Source organism: Ranitomeya variabilis, chromosome 5 (genome assembly GCF_051348905.1).
Source record: "Ranitomeya variabilis isolate aRanVar5 chromosome 5, aRanVar5.hap1, whole genome shotgun sequence".
Lineage (NCBI taxonomy): Eukaryota > Metazoa > Chordata > Amphibia > Anura > Dendrobatidae > Ranitomeya > Ranitomeya variabilis.
This window is the reverse complement of record NC_135236.1, coordinates 288,734,306-288,749,619: the sequence shown is the minus strand read 5'-3', so window position 1 is coordinate 288,749,619 and position 15,314 is coordinate 288,734,306. Positions and strand designations below refer to the sequence as shown.

Sequence of the window (15,314 nt, the reverse complement as noted above, 5' to 3'; positions counted from 1 at the left end):
GTGGAACCATGATTATTTATATCCGTCTTTTTGATCGCGTGCTATTCCACTTTTTGTTCGGCGGTATGATAATAAAGTGTTGTTTTTTTGCCTCGTTTTTTTTACGGTGTTCACTGAAGGGATTAACTAGTGGGACAGTTTTATAGGTTGGGTCGTTAGGGATGCGGCGATACTAAATATGTGTGCTTTTATTGATTTTTTTCTTTTTTTTAGATAAAGGAATGTATTTATTGGAACAATATTTTTATTTTTTTAAAATTTATTTAGGAATTATTTTTTTATTTTTTTTACACATTTAATTTTTTTTTTTACTTTTTTACTTTGCCCCAGGGGGGGCATCACAGTAAATTTACAGATCGCTGATCTGACAGTTTGCTGTGCACTGTGTCAGATCAGCAATCTGACGTGCACTGCAGGGAGGCTTCCCGGCGCCTGCTCTGAGCAGGCGCTGGTAAGCCACCTCCCTGCAGGACCCGAATTCAGCCCCGTGGCCAATTTGGATCTGGGGCCTGCAGGGAGAAGAAGGTAGGAGACCCTCGGAGCAACGCGATCACATCACGTTGCTCCGAGGGTCTCTGGGAAGCCCGCAGGGAGCCCCCTCCCTGCGCGATGATTCCCTATGTAACTATAACTGACATATCTGCAGATTTCTCTCAGCTTCAGCTTCCCTCTCACAGGCAGACAGGGCTGCAATATTGTTACAATACAGCAGAGCTCAAGAGCTGCAAAAAATGTGTTTGCATTTCTCCTATTCTGTGTTAGTTACTTGTCTCACACTGGTAACTAACTCTTTTATTTAAAATAAGCCCTGGAGGAAGCATTACCTCAAGGCAGCGTCCTCCTCGCAGCATGGCAGAGGTCATTTACATATAAGAAAAACTTGAATTTTTTATAACAGATCGCAGATATCAAGGTATCATTTTATTCAGCTTTCTATGACCTACCTGCCCATATAGACGGTTTAGGAGGGTTGATCCTACTGACAGATTCCCTTTAACATGTAGCATTCCCTTTCAATCCATTTATAGTTTTGGCTAGGGTTGAGCGACTTTCATTTTTTTAAGATCGAGTCGGGTTTTGCGAAACCCGACTTTGTCCAAAGTCGAGTCGAGTGAAGTCGGCCGATTATCGCGAAAAGTCGGGGATCGACCGAAACATGAAACCCAATGCAAGTCAATGGGGAAGCATAGTCGGCAGTGAGTGGAGGCCAGGAAAACACCTACAGTGCCCATTTTAATGCCAAAAACATCCATTCTTGTTTCTGAAGCTTGTCAATCTTAATTAACTTTATAATAATAGTTGGGCATTGGAAATTGGGGGTCATTTGGCAAAAGTTGTGGGGGGTAGGGCTGGTTCAAGGTTTTAGTGGGCCCAGGAAACGTGGACTACGTCACGGCGGTGGAGCAGTGAGAGGTAAGTATTTCAACTTTGCAAGTGCTGTGATCCTGAGCAAGCAGGGACGCCCACTCGTTGGCATTGGCACTGGCACAGGGCCCCTCAAAGTACGGTGGTGTGTTTGCACGGCGGGGGCGCCTCCCACCAGCAGCGACACTTTTGCGTACTCTGAGGGGCCCTGTGCCTGTGACGTCGCCAACGAGTATGCCCCCCTACCTGTTGAAGAAACCTGCACTTTCATCTGCACCTTCCTCTTTGTCCCTGTGTAAGGTGGTATAGTATGCGGGAAGGGGAACCTGACTTTCAGCAGGGTCAGATTGTGGCTGTGTAGTGTGCAAAGGGAATGTAGTGGTCTGGGTCAAAGTACCACAAGACTCATCTAGCACCAGCTGGGCAATGGGCAGGATGAGGCGGAAACACTGATATAGGCCTAAATAATAAAGTGGGTAAAATGCAGGTCAAAATTGGTAACAGGACTAACCAGGTGGCATTGCTTAGTTCAGTGGAGTAGAAAACCCAGGAGCGGCAGACAGACACCATTAGTAGGGCCGAACCACACTAGTAGGCCCTATGCAGTTTAATATTACAAATGAAGGCCGAAAGCCTGAAGATTAAAGGTCAGGAAAATAACACAGGACAACACCAAGGTGCGGCACACACCGTTACTAGGCCCAACCAAAGTAGTAGGCCAACTGCAGTATAATTATTTAAAATGTAAGCCGAAAGCCTGAACATTGAAGGTCGGGACAACAAAACAGGAGAAAACCCAGTAGCGTCAGACACCGTTTTAAGGGCCCAACCACACATTTTAAAAACAACTGCTTAACGAGAGCTTTAAGATTGAAGCTCAGCTTTATACAGTGGAGGACAACACCATGGAGCGGCACACACCGTTAGTAGGCCCCAACCACCAATTTTTACCAACAAATACTTAATGAGAGCCAGAAGGTTGCAGCTCAGACAAGGAAACCTGGAGGAGAACACCCAGGAGGAGGAGAACACCCATGAGGAGGAGAACACCCAGGAGGAGGAGAACACCCAAGAGGAGGAGAACACCCAGGAGCGTCAGACACCGTTAGTAGGCCCCAACCACCAATTTTTACCAACAAATACTTAATGAGAGCCTGAAGGTTGAAGCTCAGATTTATACAGTGGAGGACAACACCAGGGAGCGGCACACACCGTTAGTAGGCCCCAACCACCAATTTTTACCAACAAATACTTAATGAGAGCCAGAAGGTTGAAGCTCAGCTTTATACAATGGAGGACAACACCAGGGAGCGGCACACACCGTTAGTAGGGCCCAACCACCAATTTTTACCAACAAATACTTAATGAGAGCCAGAAGGTTGAAGCTCAGCTTTATACAGTGGAGGACAACACCAGGGAGCGGCACACACCGTTAGTAGGGCCCAACCAAAGTTGAAGGCCAAATGCAGTTTAATATCTGCTACTATAGGCCGAAAGCCAAAAGGTTGAAGCTCAGCTTTATACAGTGGAGGACAACACCAGGGAGCAGCAGACACCGTTAGTAGGCCCCAACCACCAATTTTTACCAACAAATACTTAATGAGAGCCAGAAGATTGAAGCTCAGCTTTATAGAGTGGAGGACAACACCATGGAGCGGCACACACCGTTAGTAGGCCCCAACCACCAATTTTTACCAGCAAATACTTAATGAGAGCCTGAAGGTTGAAGCTCAGATTTATTCAGTGGAGGACAACACCAGGGAGCGGCACACACTGTTAGTAGGCCCCAACCACCAATTTTTACCAACAAATACTTAATGAGAGCCAGAAGGTTGAAGCTCAGCTTTATACAGTGGAGGACAACACCAGGGAGCGGCACACACCGTTAGTAGGGCCCAACCAACGTTGAAGGCCAAATGCAGTTTAATATCTGCTACTATAGGCCGAAAGCCAAAAGGTTGAAGCTCAGCTTTATACAGTGGAGAACAACACCAGGGAGCGGCAGACACTGTTACTAGGCCCAACCAAAGTAGTAGGCCAACTGCAGTATAATTATTTAAAATGTAAGCCGAAAGCCTGAACATTGAAGGTCGGGACAACAAAACAGGAGAAAACCCAGTAGCGTCAGACACCGTTTTAAGGGCCCAACCACACATTTTAAAAACAACTGCTTAACGAGAGCTTTAAGATTGAAGCTCAGCTTTATACAGTGGAGGACAACACCATGGAGCGGCACACACCGTTAGTAGGCCCCAACCACCAATTTTTACCAACAAATACTTAATGAGAGCCAGAAGGTTGCAGCTCAGACAAGGAAACCTGGAGGAGAACACCCAGGAGGAGGAGAACACCCATGAGGAGGAGAACACCCAGGAGGAGGAGAACACCCAAGAGGAGGAGAACACCCAGGAGCGTCAGACACCGTTAGTAGGCCCCAACCACCAATTTTTACCAACAAATACTTAATGAGAGCCTGAAGGTTGAAGCTCAGATTTATACAGTGGAGGACAACACCAGGGAGCGGCACACACCGTTAGTAGGCCCCAACCACCAATTTTTACCAACAAATACTTAATGAGAGCCAGAAGGTTGAAGCTCAGCTTTATACAATGGAGGACAACACCAGGGAGCGGCACACACCGTTAGTAGGGCCCAACCACCAATTTTTACCAACAAATACTTAATGAGAGCCAGAAGGTTGAAGCTCAGCTTTATACAGTGGAGGACAACACCAGGGAGCGGCACACACCGTTAGTAGGGCCCAACCAAAGTTGAAGGCCAAATGCAGTTTAATATCTGCTACTATAGGCCGAAAGCCAAAAGGTTGAAGCTCAGCTTTATACAGTGGAGGACAACACCAGGGAGCAGCAGACACCGTTAGTAGGCCCCAACCACCAATTTTTACCAACAAATACTTAATGAGAGCCAGAAGATTGAAGCTCAGCTTTATAGAGTGGAGGACAACACCATGGAGCGGCACACACCGTTAGTAGGCCCCAACCACCAATTTTTACCAGCAAATACTTAATGAGAGCCTGAAGGTTGAAGCTCAGATTTATTCAGTGGAGGACAACACCAGGGAGCGGCACACACTGTTAGTAGGCCCCAACCACCAATTTTTACCAACAAATACTTAATGAGAGCCAGAAGGTTGAAGCTCAGCTTTATACAGTGGAGGACAACACCAGGGAGCGGCACACACCGTTAGTAGGGCCCAACCAACGTTGAAGGCCAAATGCAGTTTAATATCTGCTACTATAGGCCGAAAGCCAAAAGGTTGAAGCTCAGCTTTACACAGTGGAGAACAACACCAGGGAGCGGCAGACACCGTTAGTAGGCCCCAACCACCAATTTTTACCAACAAATACTTAATGAGAGCCTGAAGGTTGAAGCTCAGACAAGGAAACCTGGAGGAGAACACCAAGGAGGAGGAGAACACCGTTACTAGGCCCCAACCCAAGTAGTATGGCAACTGTAGTGTTACATTTAAAAATACTTAATGAGAGCCCGAAGGTTGAAGCTCAGACAAGGAAACCTGGAGAAGAACACCAAGGAGGAGGAGAACACCGTTACTATGCCCCAACCCAAGTAGTATTGCAACTGTAGTGTTACATTTAAAAATACTTAATGAGAGCCTTAAGGTTGAAGCTCAGACAAGGAAACCTGGAGGAGAACACCAAGGAGGAGGAGAACGCCGTTACTAGGCCCCAACCCAAGTAGTATGGCAACTGTGGTGGTACATTTAAAAATACTTAATGAGAGCCTGAAGGTTGAAGCTCAGACAAGGAAACCTGGAGGAGAACACCAAGGAGGAGGAGGACACCGTTACTAGGCCCCAATCCAAGTAGTATGGCAACTGTAGTGTTACATTTAAAAATACTTAATGAGAGCCTGAAGGTTGAAGCTCAGACAAGGAAACCTGGAGGAGAACACCAAGGAGGAGGAGAACACCGTTACTAGGCCCCAACCCAAGTAGTATGGCAACTGTAGTGTTACATTTAAAAATACTTAATGAGAGCCTGAAGGTTGAAGCTCAGACAAGGAAACTGGGAGGAGAACACCAAGGAGGAGGAGAACACCAAGTAGGAGGAGAACACCGTTACTAGGCCCCAACCCAAGTAGTATGGCAACTGTAGTGTTACATTTAAAAATACTTAATGAGAGCCTGAAGGTTGAAGCTCAGACAAGGAAACCTGGAGGAGAACACCAAGGAGGAGGAGAACACCGTTACTAGGCCCCAACCCAAGAAGTATGGCAACTGTAGTGTTACATTTAAAAATACTTAATGAGAGCCTGAAGGTTGAAGCTCAGACAAGGAAACCTGGAGGAGAACACCAAGGAAGAGGAGAACACCGTTACTAGGCCCCAACCCAAGTAGTATGGCAACTGTAGCGTTACATTTAAAAATACTTAATGAGAGCCTGAAGGTTGAAGCTCAGACAAGGAAACCTGGAGGAGAACACCAAGGAGGAGGAGAACACCAAGGAGGAGGAGAACACCCAGGAGCGGCAGACATCACTAGTAGGCCCCAACCAAACTAGTAGCCCAAATGCAGTTTCCTATTTTTTAAAAAAGCCCGAAAACCTGAATTGAGGACAATTTTAATTAGGGACTGCAGACAGACTTAGTAGGCTGTCCCCTGTGGACCATGCATCCACCACATTAACCCATTGCGCCGCAATGGACACGTAACCTTCTGTGGCCATGCCTACAGGTCCATGCTTCTGTTGTCAGGTGCTCCTTTGTACTCACAGATTGCCAGAGTGCATGGACAATGCGGTCTTTTACATGCTGGTGGAGGGTTGGGATGGCTTTTCTCGCAAAAGAAGTGTCGACTGGTTAGCTTGTAGCGTGGTACAGCGTAGTCCATCATGGCTTTATTAATATTAAATAAAATATATAAATAGGCTCTATGAACTTTTAAATAGGTTCCAGGGGTACACGGGCAGCATTGGTGTGGTCAGTGGAGGACTATTGGAAGGAGGGACCGCAGACAGACTTAGTACGCCTACAATTAAAAAAAGTGGCTATATGCACTTTAAAATAGGTTCCAGGGGTACACGGGCAGCATTGGTGTGGTCAGCGGAGGACGATTGCAAGGAGGGACTGCAGACAGGCTTACTGGGCCTAAAATAAATAAAAATAGGCTCTATGCAGTTTTAAATAGGTTACATGGGTACACAGGCAGCATTGGTGTGGTCAGCGGAGGACGATTGCAAGGAGTGTCTGACACAGTTAGTACTCCCAAAAAATAAATAGATGTTAATGTCTCGCAAAACAACAAAACAAAAAAACAAAAGTGTGGCATACTTGGGTACAGGGGTGGGCTCCTCTGCTGAGTTTCAGACATAGTAATTTGGCACTAAGTATTTACTGGTGTCAATATAGGACACTGACCCAGACTATTTTAACTAGCATCATAGATGTCAACAAATTGGTATTGTCAGTGCCAGGCATTGAATGATGTCACCGCATAGACTAAACATTGGTGGAGCTGTGAGAGATAATTTTGCACGTGGTAGAGCACAGTTTAAGCTGGGGGGGGTGAACTCTCTTGTGGCCGGCGGTACCGTCCCAGGGCCCCTCATGTTACAACGGTGTGTCTGATGTTGGGTGCGTGCCACCACTGGCAGAGACACTTTATTGTACTATGAGGGACCCAGTGGCAGTGCCGTCGACCAAAAGCGGGCACACCCACCTCTTCAGACAAACGGCACTCTAACGGGTGCTTGCGCCAAGTGGCGAGACCATGGCCCCGTGGGGGGAGTTTTCCCATTGAGGGAGGTGTAAACATGTCGTATGCTGGACAAACAGCTGCTGCAAATTAAGAGATTGGAACACTCAGTAAGACCAGTCCACAAGCAAGACCTTTTTATAGGAAAGCTAGGTGTCAGTCGGGAAAGGTGGGGCAAAATAATTTGAAATCCAGGAGTGGTTCATTTTAATGAAGGTTAGATCATCCACATTTTGGGTAGCCAGACGAGTCCTTTTTTCGGTTAATATTGAACCAGCAGCACTGAATACTCTTTCTGATAGCACACTAGCTGCTGGGCAAGCAAGCTCCTGCAATGCATATTCTGCCAATTCAGGCCAGGTGTCTAATTTGGATGCCCAGTAATCAAATGGGAATGACGGTTGAGGGAGAACATCGATAAGGGATGAAAAATAGTTAGTAACCATACTGGACAAATGTTGTCTCCTGTCACTTTGAATAGATGCTGCAGTACCTGTCCTGTCTGCGGTCATTGCGAAAACACTCCACAACCTGGTCAGAAAACCCCTCTGTCCAACGCCACTTCTGATTGGTGCACCTCTAACACCTCTGCCCTGTAGCCCCCTGCAACTCGTGTGAGAACCATCACCGGCGCTGTGTGCTGGGAATGCCTGAATCAAACGGTCTACAAGAGTTGCTTGTTTGGTTGCTAATATTTGTTCGAGGTTCTCATGTGGCATAATATTTTGCAATTTGCCTTTATAGCGAGGGTCAAGGATGCAGGCCAACCAGTAATCGTCATCGGTCATCATTTTAATAATGCGTGGGTCCCTTTTGAGGATACGTAAGGCATAATCCGCCATGTGGGCCAAAGTTCCAGTTGTCAACTCTGCGGTTGTGCTGGTTTGAGGGGCAGTTACAGACAAATATACATCACTTGTCTCCCTTAAAAAACCAGAACCCAGCCTTGCAACGCCACTAATTTCTGTTGGCCCAGGAGAAGCTTCCTCATTAAAAAAGTACTCATCCCCATCATCCTCCTCGTCCTCCTCCTCCTCTTCGCCCGCTACCACGTCCTCTACACGGCCCTGACCAGACAATGGCTGACTGTCATCAAGGCTTTCCTCTTCCTCAGCTGCAGACGCCTGCTCCTTTATGTGCGTCAAACTTTGCATCAGCAGACGCATTAGGGGGATGCTCATGCTTATTATGGCGTTGTCTGCACTAACCAGCCGTGTGCATTCCTCAAAACACTGAAGGACTTGACACAGGTCTTGTAGCTTCGACCACTGCACACCTGACAACTCCATGTCTGCCATCCAACTGCCTGCCTGTGTATCCTCCCACAAATACATAACAGCACGCCTCTGTTCGCACAGTCTCTGAAGCATGTGCAGTGTGGAGTTCCACCTTGTTGCAACGTCGATGATTAGGCGATGCTGGGGAAGGTTCAAAGACCGCTGATAGTTCTGCATACGGCTGGAGTGTACGGGCGAACGGCGGATATGCGAGCAAAGTCTGCGCACTTTGAGGAGCAGGTCGGGTAACCCCGGATAACTTTTCAGGAAGCACTGCACCACCAGGTTTAAGGTGTGAGCCAGGCAAGGAATGTGTTTCAGTTGGGAAAGGGCTATGGCAGCCATGAAATTCCTTCTGTTATCACTCACTACCTTGCCTGCCTCAAGATGTACAGTGCCCAGCCATGACTGAGTTTCTTTCTGCAAGAACTCGGACAGAACTTCCGCGGTGTGTCTGTTGTCGCCCAAACACTTCATTGCCAATACAGCCTGCTGACGCTTGCCACTAGCTGTCCCATAATGGAACACCTGGTGTGCAACATTGGCAGCTGCGGATGGAGTGGTTGTGCGACTGTGGTCTGTGGACGAGCTCTCGCTTCTGCAGGAGGATGAGGAAGAGGAGGAGGGGGGGCAAATGCCTACAGCCAACTGTTTCCTAGACCGTGGGCTAGGCAGAACTGTCCCAATATTGCTGTCCCCTGTGGACCCTGCATCCAACACATTCACCCAGTGTGCCGTGATGGACATGTAACGTCCCTGGCCATGCCTACTGGTCCATGCATCTGTTGTCAGGTGCACCTTTGTAGTCACAGATTGCCTGAGTGCATGGACGATGCGGTCTTTAACATGCTGTTGGAGGGCTGGGATGGCTTTTCTAGAAAAGAAGTGTCGACTGGTAGCTCGTAGCGTGGTACAGCGTAGTCCATCAGCGCTTTGAAAGCTTCGCTTTCAACTAACCGGTAGGGCATCATCTCTAATGAGATTAGTCTAGCAATGTGGGCGTTCAAACCCTGTGTATGCAGATGCGAGGATGAGTACTTCCTTTTCCTAACAAGAGTCTCATGTAGGGTGAGCTGGACTGGAGAGCTGGAGATCGTGGAACTAGCGGTGGTGCCGGTGGACATGGCAGACTGAGAGAGGGTTGGAGATGGTATTCTTGCCGGTGCCCTACATGCAGTGTTTCCTACTACGAACCTGGTGATTCCCTGACTGCTTTGGCCTGGAGACGAAAGCTGCACCGATACTGCAGGTGGTGCGGGAAATGGTGGGCTTACAGTGAGGGAAGGGATGTAGCGTTGCTGACTAGCTTCATTGGCCGAGGGTGCTGCAACCTTTAGGGACGTTTGGTAGTTAGTCCAGGCTTGCAAATGCATGGTGGTTAAATGTCTATGCATGCAACTTGTATTTAGACTTTTAAGATTCTGACCTCTGCTTAAGGTAGTTGAACGTTTTTGACAGATGACTTTGCGCTGATCATTTGGATGTTGTTTAAAAAAATGCCAGACTGCACTCTCTCTACTATCGGATACCTTTTCAGGCATTGCAGACTGAGCTTCTTTAACCGGATGGCCATGCTGTCCTCCAACTGGTTTTGCCACGCGTTTTTGGCCAGATACGGGCCCGGCAGATGGAACCTGTTGTGATGTTGATGCCTGCTGCGGCTCCTCCTCCTCCGCTTCAGAACTACTGCCGCCTGCACCCTGTTCCCCCAATGGCTGCCAATCGGGGTCAACAACTGGGTCATCTATGACCTCCTCTTCTATCTCGTGTGCAACTTCGTCTGTGTCACCGTGTAAGCCAGTGGTATAGCGTTCGTGACGGGGCACCATAGTCTCAGCTGGGTTTGATTCTGGCTCAGTACACTGCGAGGGCAATGTTCTGGTCTGAGTCAAAGGAACAGCATAGTAATCTGGCTGTGGCTGTGCATCAGTGCACTCCATGTCCGATTCAACTTCTAATGGGCATGGCCTGTTAACTGTTTCACTGTCTAACCCAGGAACGGTATGTGTAAAGAGCTCCATGGAGTAACCCGTTGTGTCGCCTGACGCATCCTTCTCTCTTGTTCTGGGTGAAGAAGACAAGGAAGCGACTTGTCCCTGACCGTGAACATCCACTAACGACGCGCTGCTTTTACATTTAGCACTTTCAGAGGAGGAGGCAAAAGAGCTAGAGGCTGAGTCAGCAAGGAAAGCCAAAACTTGTTCTTGCTGCTCCGGCTTTAAAAGCGGTTTTCCTACTCCCAGAAAAGGGAGCGTTCGAGGCCTTGTGTAGCCAGACGACGAACCTGGCTCAACAACTCGAGACTTAGGTGCTGTATTGCTTTTACCACGACCACCTGATGCTCCACCACCACTACCATCATTACCAGCTGACAATGACCGCCCACGGCCACGACCTCTTCCACCAGACTTCCTCATTGTTTGCAAAACATAACCAAATTAATGGTATCTGTTACTGTAAAACAACTTATAAGGTGAACTCAAACTTCTGTAGGATTTATATATACCTTTATAGGTGGCTGACAATGAAAGGAAAATCAGGCCCAATGTTACACACTAGGTTTTATGTGCCCCAATAATTTGAGACAGATGGCACACACAAGACCGGCACTCAAGCACAAATGCCAATCTTAATCTCCCACTATGTTTTTTTTTTTCCGGGAGAAATAAAAAAAAAAAAAAAATTCCCAGTATGACACACTAGGTTTTATGTGCCCCAATAATTTGAGACAGATGGCACACACAAGACCGGCACTCAAGCACAAATGCCAATCTTAATCTCCCACTATGTTTTTTTTTCAGGGAGAATTAAAAAAATTCCCAGTATGACACACTAGGTTTTATGTGCCCCAATAATTTGAGACAGATGGCACACACAAGACCGGCACTCAAGCACAAATGCCAATCTTAATCTCCCACTATGTTTTTTTTTTCCGGGAGAAATAAAAAAAAAAAAAAAATTCCCAGTATGACACACTAGGTTTTATGTGTCCCAATAATTTGAGACAGATGGCACACACAAGACCGGCACTCAAGCACAAATGCCAATCTTAATCTCCCACTATGTTTTTTTTTTCAGGGAGAATTAAAAAATTCCCAGTATGACACACTAGGTTTTATGTGCCCCAATTATTTGAGACAGATGGCACACACAAGACCGGCACTCAAGCACAAATGCCAATCTTAATCTCCCACTATGTTTTTTTTGTCAGGGAGAATTAAAAAAATTCCCAGTATGACACACTAGGTTTTATGTGCCCCAATAATTTGAGACAGATGGCACACACAAGACCGACACTCAAGCACAAATGCCAATCTTAATCTCCCACTATGTTTTTTTGTCAGGGAGAATTTAAACAAAAATAAAAAAATTCCCAGTATGACACACTAGGTTTTATGTGCCCCAATAATTTGAGACAGATGGCACACACAAGACCGGCACTCAAGCACAAATGCCAATCTTAATCTCCCACTATGTTTTTTTTGTCAGGGAGAATTTAAACAAAAATAAAAAAATTCCCAGTATGACACACTAGGTTTTATGTGCCCCAATAATTTGAGACAGATGGCACACACAGGACCGGCACTCAAGCACAAATGCCAATCTTAATCTCCCACTATGTTTTTTTTTCAGGGAGAATTAAAAAAAAAAAAAATTCCCAGTATGACACACTAGGTTTTATGTGCCCCAATAATTTGAGACAGATGGCACACACAAGACCGGCACTCAAGCACAAATGCCAATCTTAATCTCCCACTATGTTTTTTTGTCAGGGAGAATTTAAACAAAAATAAAAAAATTCCCAGTATGACACACTAGGTTTTATGTGCCCCAATAATTTGAGACAGATGGCACACACAAGACCGGCACTCAAGCACAAATGCCAATCTTAATCTCCCACTATGTTTTTTTTGTCAGGGAGAATTTAAACAAAAATAAAAAAATTCCCAGTATGACACACTAGGTTTTATGTGCCCCAATAATTTGAGACAGATGGCACACACAGGACCGGCACTCAAGCACAAATGCCAATCTTAATCTCCCACTATGTTTTTTTTTTCAGGGAGAATTAAAAAAATTCCCAGTATGACACACTAGGTTTTATGTGCCCCAATAATTTGAGACAGATGGCACACACAAGACCGGCACTCAAGCACAAATGCCAATCTTAATCTCCCACTATGTTTTTTTTTTCAGGGAGAAATAAAAAAAAAAAATTCCCAGTATGACACACTAGGTTTTATGTGCCCCAATAATTTGAGACAGATGGCACACACAAGACCGGCACTCAAGCACAAATGCCAATCTTAATCTCCCACTATGTTTTTTTTTTCAGGGAGAATTAAAAAAATTCCCAGTATGACACACTAGGTTTTATGTGCCCCAATAATTTGAGACAGATGGCACACACAAGACCGGCACTCAAGCACAAATGCCAATCTTAATCTCCCACTATGTTTTTTTTTCAGGGAGAATTAAAAAAATAAAAAAATTCCCAGTATGACACACTAGGTTTTATGTGCCCCAATAATTTGAGACAGATGGCACACACAAGACCGGCACTCAAGCACAAATGCCAAACTTAATCTCCCACTATGTTTTTTTGTCAGGGAGAATTTAAACAAAAATAAAAAAATTCCCAGTATGACACACTAGGTTTTATGAGCCCCAATAATTTGAGACAGATGGCACACACAGGACCGGCACTCAAGCACAAATGCCAATCTTAATCTCCCACTATGTTTTTTTTGTCAGGGAGAATTAAAAAAATTCCCAGTATGACACACTAGGTTTTATGTGCCCCAATAATTTGAGACAGATGGCACACACAAGACCGACACTCAAGCACAAATGCCAATCTTAATCTCCCACTATGTTTTTTTTTTCAGGGAGAATTAAAAAAAAAAAAATTCCCAGTATGACACAATAGGTTTTATGTGCCCCAATAATTTGAGACAGATGGCACACACAAGACCGGCACTCAAGCACAAGCGCCAATCTTAATCTCCCACTATGTTTTTTTGTCAGGGAGAATTTAAACAAAAATAAAAAAATTCCCAGTATGACACACTAGGTTTTATGTGTCCCAATAATTTGAGACAGATGGCACACACAAGACCGGCACTCAAGCACAAATGCCAATCTTAATCTCCCACTATGTTTTTTTTGTCAGGGAGAATTTAAACAAAAATAAAAAAATTCCCAGTATGACACACTAGGTTTTATGTGCCCCAATAATTTGAGACAGATGGCACACACAAGACCGACACTCAAGCACAAATGCCAATCTTAATCTCCCACTATGTTTTTTTTTTCCAGGGAGAATTAAAAAAAAAAAAAATTCCCAGTATGACACACTAGGTTTTATGTGCCCCAATAATTTGAGACAGATGGCACACACAAGACCGGCACTCAAGCACAAATGCCAATCTTAATCTCCCACTATGTTTTTTTTGTCAGGGAGAATTTAAACAAAAATAAAAAAATTCCCAGTATGACACACTAGGTTTTATGTGCCCCAATAATTTGAAACAGATGGCACACACAGGACCGGCACTCAAGCACAAATGCCAATCTTAATCTCCCACTATGTTTTTTTTTTCAGGGAGAATTAAAAAAATTCCCAGTATGACACACTAGGTTTTTTTTTTAAAAAAAGGGACTGTCCTACAATTACTATCTCCCTACAGTAATCTCAGCAAGGTATGGCATGCAGCAATAACAAGGAGTGGACAGCTGCACAAAAAAAACAAAAGTGTGGACAAACAAATAAGATAGCTGTGCAGAAAGGAAGGAACAACAGGATTTGTGCTTTGAAAAAAGCAGTTGGTTTGCACAGCGGCGTACACACACAGCAACGCAGCTATCAGGGTCAGAGAGCCTTCTAGGGCAGCCCAATGAGCTACAGCGCTGAGGAAAAAAAATGTAGCTTCCACTGTCCCTGCAAACAAAAGGTGGTGTTGGACAGTGGAAATCGCTACAGCACAAGCGGTTTGGGGCTTTATGTACCCTGCCTAACACTATCCCTGCTTCTGAAGAAGCGGCAGCAACCTCTCCCTACGCTCAGATCAGCAGCAGTAAGATGGCAGTCGGCGGGAACGCCCCTTTATAGCCCCTGTGACGCCACAGAAAGCAAGCCAATCACTGCAATGCCCTTCTCTAAGATGGAGGGGACTGAGATCTATGTCATCACGCTGCCCACACTCTGCGTCCACCTTCATTGGCTGAGAAATGGCCCTTTTAGCGTAATTGAAACGCGACTTTGGCGCGAAAGTCGCGTACCGCATGGCCGACCCCACACAGGGATCGGGTCGGGTTTCATGAGACGCCGACTTTGCCAAAAGTCGTCGACTTATGAAAATGACCGATCCGTTTCGCTCAACCCTAGTTTTGGCTAAAAAAAGACTAGCAAATATGAGAAATGAATTAAAAGCAAAAAAAATTGTTCAGACTGATGAGAAAAGAATGATTGATAATATAATCATTCTGTCACTGCATAGTGTCATGCTGATGATCTTTACATTAAACAATGCAATCACGCATTATTATTATTATTATTTATTGTTATAGCGCCATTTATTCCATGGCGCTTTACATGGAAGGAGGGGTATACATAATAAAAACAAGTACAATAATCTTAAACAATTCAAGTCACGACTGGTACAGGAGGAGAGAGGACCCTGCCCGCGAAGGCTCACAATCTACAAGGGATGGGTGAGAATACAGTAGGTGAGGATAGAGCTGGTCATGCAGCGGTTTGGTTGATCGGTGGTTACTGCAGGTTGTAGGCTTGTCGGAAGAGGTGGGTCTTCAGGCTCTTTTTGAAGGTTTCGATGGTAGGCGAGAGTCTGATGTGTTGTGGTAGAGGGTTCCAGAGTAGGGGTGATACGCGAGAGAAATCTTGTATACGATTGTGGGAAGAGGAGATAAGAGGGGAG

General features: G+C 45.6%; 1 protein-coding gene across 1 annotated transcript in view; it reads left to right on the top strand.

Moving 5' to 3' along the window:
- LOC143774986 (uncharacterized) overlaps positions 1-15,314 on the top strand; it is an 862,433-nt gene that overhangs the window by 196,022 nt on the left and 651,097 nt on the right. The gene's annotated exons all lie outside the window — the stretch shown is intronic.